The 6762-nt window shown below is 41.0% G+C and overlaps 1 long non-coding RNA gene across 1 annotated transcript; it reads left to right on the top strand.

The window, feature by feature from the left end:
* The first annotated feature begins 500 nt into the window (after positions 1 to 500).
* On the top strand, positions 501 to 6449 carry LOC122863144. Its single transcript, XR_006374927.1, has 3 exons — positions 501 to 1771; positions 1857 to 2117; positions 3767 to 6449. It is a non-coding gene; the product is annotated as an uncharacterized LOC122863144 (long non-coding RNA).
* The last annotated feature ends 313 nt before the right edge of the window (positions 6450 to 6762 follow it).

Raw genomic sequence — 6762 nt, 5'->3', positions numbered from 1 at the left:
CTGGACCACTGGAGAAACATCTCGATTACTTATTACTTATATGATTACATTGTATTATACTGTACATACTTATCAACCTCTAAATCCACTTTGGTACATAAACTTATTTGAGCTTTTATACTTTATATCCACTTAATTTATCTTACCTGTATTATAGTGTATTATATTTTGATTTGCTTAGTACATTAATTCCTTCTATTCTCAAGTGTGCATTGACGTGATAGTGAGCAGCTGTAATGAAAGAGTTTCCCCTCGGGGATCAAAAAAGTATTTATGATTCTGATTGCCCCCCGGTGGCTTCTGCAGTATAGATCACAAACCCCGCCCCCTCCATGTTAGCGAATGGGACATGGGCCAGACAAAAAAAATCACGTCGTGTTCATTTTTCTGATATGTTTGGTTTTAATTAGTTATTTAATGCTATAAAAACAGGGTTTCATGTCATGATTGACAGCTGTGCTCTGCTCGCGAGTCGGCCGGGTGTATGGACGGGACCTCGATACCGCAGCTCCAACCCCGATCACTACTGCGCAGACTCTGGCTCAAAATTACGTCACCTGCAGAAGATGGCAGCGCCCGTGTCCGGGATATTTTGGCTTACTTTTTGCACAGTGGGAGGAATTGGAGACGCGTCGTGCATCTCTATATACAGTCTATGCTTGAGACGCATGTGGAGACGCATTCTAATGCCAGGAGTGAACTGAAGTACTTGGAGCTGTCCACTTCAGATCGGATCACCCAAGACGCATGTCAAAGCCAGGTGTAAACAGGGCCTCACAAATGTGTTGAATGCATTTCCTTCCTTATAAAATATTTCCAAAGCCAATTTTTAGTATTTCTAATCCAGCATTGTTTACATCCATGTTAACTAGCTTGCAGTCTTCTTCTTCCCTGCCTTTGTTGTCGCATTTCTGCATATCTTGGCATGTTACTGCCACCTGTAGATCATCGGGATAGTGTGAAACCATTGGTGAGTAAATGTGCACCCTGGTGCGCATGCTCGATATGAACAACACGGGGATCCACTCATAGGAAAACAGCTCCATAGCACTACTGGAGGGGATGAATGTCCATGAATGTCTGTACAACATTTTGTGCAAATCCATCAAGTAGATGTTAAGCTATTTCAGTCTGGACCAAAGTGTTGGACCGACCAACAGACTGACCGACCAACAAACCAACACTGGCATCTCTAAAGCCATGAATGGCTAAAAGCATCCTCTGGGTGTAGTACAATCAGTGAATGTTCTTTATGCCGTCCTGCAGAGAGCCACTGCATCTCTGTGGCCGGAAAATGTCAAGGTGGTTGAAATTTGCCACTGCTTGCTTTCGTTTTTCTTCGTTGTTTCATATCATATCTAGAACCAAAAAGAGTAAAAGCAGTGCCCTCCGGCAAGACTGTTGATGACTGTCTTGTCATGAACAAAGGTTAACTGTAGAGTTCAATAACGCCTACAAAATCCCTATCCTCAAATCATCTGAAAAACAACTCCAGTCTCACAAAAACAGTGTGGTGAAGATTCCATACAGGTCACTATAGTAACTTGTGTTTACTTAGATGACGGAGTCCTGCACAATCTAATCATCCCTTCAGAGAGATAGCGCTCCCTGCATTTACTCAGTTAGCGGGAGGGACGTCTGCTCCTCCTTTCTCCTCGTGTCTTTGATCCTCTTCTCCGGGTGAGGAAAACTGTTTTGGTAGCAGCAGTCAGATGGCCTCCTCCATCTCTGGGAGTGAGATGACCGATCCTCCTTGAATTCATCATGCACAGTGAGGAAATTCTCCTGACAGTAAGTGGAGCCACGTTTGGCCCAGAGACATATGAAACAGTGCTTGTTTCCTTTCTCTTTGACAGACACTGACAATCTCAAGAGTTTGTCCGGAGTGGACCTTTCCATCGCCTTGTCAGTGAGGGGCAGCCAAGTGCGGAGAGTGGAAACCGGACCAAATGGGAGAGAGCATTAAGGGCCCTGCCAACTTCTGCATGGCCTCGCCGGACATTCGCAAAAAGAAAACAGTCCTTCACATTCTCACGCAGCGGAGACAAGGCCCGGGTTCAGCACTGGAAGAGCAGTTGGGTAAACCAGTGGAAATCCAATTTGAGGATATACAGAAGGTAAAACAGGGAGAAGAATGTTTTGATAGAAGTAACAACAAGACAAAGAATTTAACTTACTTGCACTGCAGGAAAAAGTGACAGGTTACAATAATTCAAGATGACAAAAGAAACAAATGGATGTTTGACAAACTGTCATGGTTGTCATGCTACTGAAATTAACTTTAAATCTATCTTCTGAGTTTCATACACACAGCATTCTGTGCAGTAAATGCATGTAGCTCTTCATTCACAAAGATTGTTGTCTGTAAACATATTCCAGGGAGTGATTACATTTGTCACCGCACTGTCATTGGGAAAACAAATAAGCAGTATATGCTGTAGTTGCTGAATCACCGCCATCATCAAATAGGTCAATAATTAAAGGCTATTTCTGCCGGTTGGTGAAACAATCTACCAATAAGAGCACTGTGGAAGAGATTAAGAATGTTCCTTCATAGGTAGCTGGCTGCGACAAGAGTGGATGAGGCTGTACAGGTTGTTGTAAGTTGATTTATAGAAATATAAACTCTTAAATGGAAACGTTTGTTAATATTCCTGAAACCACTCTGACTGAAGATGACATCGGCAGGACGGATATGTCACTCCCTAATGATTGATTAGAGCAAATCAAAACAAAATGCCCCCCATGAAGAAATAGGCTAACATGAAAACAATGTCAGGCTGATTGATTGAATGTGAAAATGTTTTTAGGATAATGGGAACCCAGACTCATGGTAAAAAAGCATCACAACATCCATAGAAACTTCTCAAACCACTCATGCAGCATAATCCACTTTTGTGACATAGATGTTTAGTATGTTCCTAACTCTTATAGTTTCGCCATAAAATAGCTGAATGCATACCTTACAAGTCATGCTATTGCTGCCTTATGATGCTCTGCAGTAAGCAGCATATTTGGCGATTTATTATAAGCAAAGACTGTGTGGAAAATAGTTAGAAAATGGATCAACGGCAGATTGGTGGATAATGCTGCAGGAGTTTCTATGGATATTTTAATACTTTTTTTGTTTTTTTGCTGTGATTCTGGGTCACCATTGGAACTCATTGTAACTGTTTTGAACTCAAACTTTAAGCTGCCTCTGATCACTGTTGCTGAGCTTTCTACTATTGAACAACATCTAGCTTGAAGCAATTCCAATATTTTGGAACATATTTTGTCTGCTGCATGGTTAGCATTGCTGTAATCTAATCCCTTCATGCCTGCATCATGTTGTTGGAACATGTGTTGTGGCTACTAGCCCCAGCTTAATAGCCACAACTAAGTCACCACTGACCATGCCACCAGAACCATTTGAAACCAAACTGATAAAATGAAAAGCAAAACAGAGCAAAAAAATGATAGATTCAGGTACAGTATGTACACAAACAGTCTCTCTCTCTCTCTCTCTCTCTCTCTCTCTCTCTCTCTCTCTCTCTCTCTCTCTCTCTCTCTCTCTCTCTCTCTCTCTCTCTCTCTCACACACACACACACACACACACACACACACACACACACACACACACACACACACACACACACACACACACACAGATAAGCTCTAATGCGTTCCCAAAATTGACATTTTGCAGGTTTAAATACTGTTTGTGGCAGTGCACACTGTTTGTCTGGACATACGCTCTTATCGTCTACCTGTGTTGTTTGGCAGTTCTCTCATCAGCACACATGCTTCAGAGCTCAGCGCGGTCCACCACAGCGACCTGCTCGGGCCACCCACTGCACCGCCAAACAATCCCAACTCTGTCAGATGCTGGTAGCAGCGGGGCAGTTTCCTGCTTTGGGCTCCATACAGCAAAGCCACAGCCAATTATCTCAGCATGGGGAAATAGATGTGTTTGCTTGGTTTTTAAAGTAATGAAGACTGTGTTCTTACAGAAGGTAAGAGTGAATGGTAAATGTTTTAGTTTACTCTTGGATCAAAAGGAAAGGAAGCTGAGGGACTGCAATGACGTTTCAGTAGTAGAAGGATTAATCTGGTGATGCTACATTTTTGATATTGTCAGCAAATCCCATGAAAAGGCCAAAACCAACAACATGGGGGGGTGCCCATCAACTCCTAAGCAAAATGTCTGGTTCTTTAACTCACTAATTCCTCCTCACAAGTTAGTCGCTAATTTTGTTTGTCTGCTGTCTGGTAGCATGCTGTGGGTTTGTCAAAACCTTTTTTGCTGAAAACAGCTCCCTGCTGCTGCTGGAAACAGGGTTGGAGAGAGCAGTATTTGTATTCAACCAAAACAAGCTAAATGATGCTTTAAAAAAAGCTCAGCAGATCTGGGGACACTGCAGAGTAAGGTGATCATTTTCTGTGGGGTTCGTCCCTATGTAGTCTTTCGATGTGTTGAAAATATAGAAAATATTGATTAGTGGATTATTATTATTGGATTATTGTCCAAAGAGGTAACTTAATTTGATTTAATAGCATTGTTTTTAGATTTTCAACTGCACATTAAAAACAACATCCTTCCTCTATACTGTATGGTTGTATGCCCACACAACAAGAATAATAATTAGATTGTGACTAACATTACCATTTGACCAGTAGGGCGATTTGAGGGTGGACGAGGGGGGGATGCCATCCCTCCAAAATGACCAAAATCCGTCCCTCTTGTTAACCTACTCAAAAGATGCTCTGTGCTTTGTCTCGTAGTGGCGCTTCACATTGCCGCTTTTAATAATCGCCACGATATCAGAACACATGAGATATACTGGTTTTGAACTGCCTGTGGGAAGATTGATCATGTAAGAGTATGTTCATTCTTGATTGAAAGCTCTGTTTTCGCTGTCTCTTCCATAGTTCCTTAACAAATCGCCTACTGCATTTGACCACTGCAAGATTTCTAAGCCATGAATCTCAAATCTTTTAAAGCTGGTCTTCATTTACATTTAATCTTAAGCCAAAGACATCTATTACAAAAAGTGAGAGATTTATGCTCTTCCTTTGTTTTCGTCCTCCTTCCCTCTGGTCGGTCCAGACCAGACACTCAGTAGACTTTCACGCAGCAGCTGCCTGTAATCCAAGGCATCCTTGTCTGCCACATATGCTGTGAGCCGTTTTACCTGAGGCTGTTTTTCAGAAGATTGAATCTGCCAGATGGAGAGTGATGACATGAAGAAACGAGAGACTGGAAGGACTGTGTTACGTGGTATTTATGATGTCTTGACTCGTCTTTTGTCTTGCCCCTCCCCCATTTAGCATTAATGAGCACTATATTATTGCTGTCCAATGAAAACCATGTACCTCTAAATGTGCTGATTTGGAATTCTTCAAATAAACGTTTTGGTTTGTAAAACAAACCATTTTGAAACCCATTGCAATATCATACAAATACATTGTCATGTAATGTAACTAAAAAGTGGCATTTCACAAGTACTCTCGGTGACCTCGTATGCACTGTTGGTCTGGATGTATGCTCTTATCTCCTGCCTGTATTGTTTGGCACTTCTCTCATCCGTACACATGCTTCAGAGCTCAGCCAGCTCTTAGCTCATGAAAAGCTCAAGAAAATGTTTTGGAGAAACATTGTTTTCACAGGACAACAATGATATAATAATTTAATAAATGGTTTGTAAAACACCATGATGTAGCTGTATGCAGATATACTATGAATGAAATAGACAAACTGCCGTTACTGCAGTGGCACCTCACTTGCACACCCCTGTATAACACTGTAATGCATGTAGAGGGCTGGGCTGTGACAACAAACAGACTTGGGAAAAAAAATTTAAAAGTAAAAGCCACACGCCTTTTCTCCATAAAATCTATTTTACTTTCATAAATCTCCATTAAATCCGGCAGTATTCCTACCATTGACCACCGATGGCTAGTCGCCACCCCGCATATCTCTTTCTAGCTTGGTACTAATTCCACTTTTACAGTATCACATGTTGACGATTTTTATGAAATGATACATTTCTTCTGATTACAATGCAAGAAATGTGATGTAAACTGTTACAGATTGGGGGAATCAGGACATAAATGGTGGCAATTAACCCCAATCTCAAAATATTTAACCATCTCATTATCACTTCATAACAGTGTAACGGCAGAACTACAAAGTGTGCTGGTTTGGTCATAAAGCAAAAGTTCTAGTCATGCAACCATCACCAAGAGGCAGCAGAACAGTGGCTTATACAAGAGCCAGATGTGCAGGCACATCTCGTGGGATCTGCCCAAACAACAAACACTTTTGGAAAACAAAGACTAAATAACACATGGTATGTGAGTCTCAAACTAAAATAAGATTATTCCTTTTTCCTCAGACTGTTTATGACATCTGTGAAAGAACATTTGTACACGACAGAAAATGTATATAAAATCCAGCATGAAAATATTTCTTGATCTTGTTACTTAATAATGGATGTGATACAGTGCTTTTAACAGAAAGTCATGTCATCCTCGGGGTATTTACAGCAATGGCATGGTAACAATAAACACATAGATCTATTTTAGTACAATTTAATTCCACTTTACAAAATATATTTCAATCCTCAATCCAGGTACAAGTTTGGTCATTTGTTTTTGCAAGTCAAATGAGAACTTTTATTCTTTAAACAATAATGTCATGCCTTCCTCACCAGGGTTTTTTTCCACAGTCTGGAGAAAAGTGACTGTTACCGTACATCATTGACAGTGTGAACAGTGCA

Source organism: Siniperca chuatsi, linkage group LG16 (genome assembly GCF_020085105.1).
Source record: "Siniperca chuatsi isolate FFG_IHB_CAS linkage group LG16, ASM2008510v1, whole genome shotgun sequence".
Taxonomy (NCBI): Eukaryota; Metazoa; Chordata; class Actinopteri; order Centrarchiformes; family Sinipercidae; genus Siniperca; species Siniperca chuatsi.
This window is presented reverse-complemented; position numbering and strand designations above follow the sequence as displayed.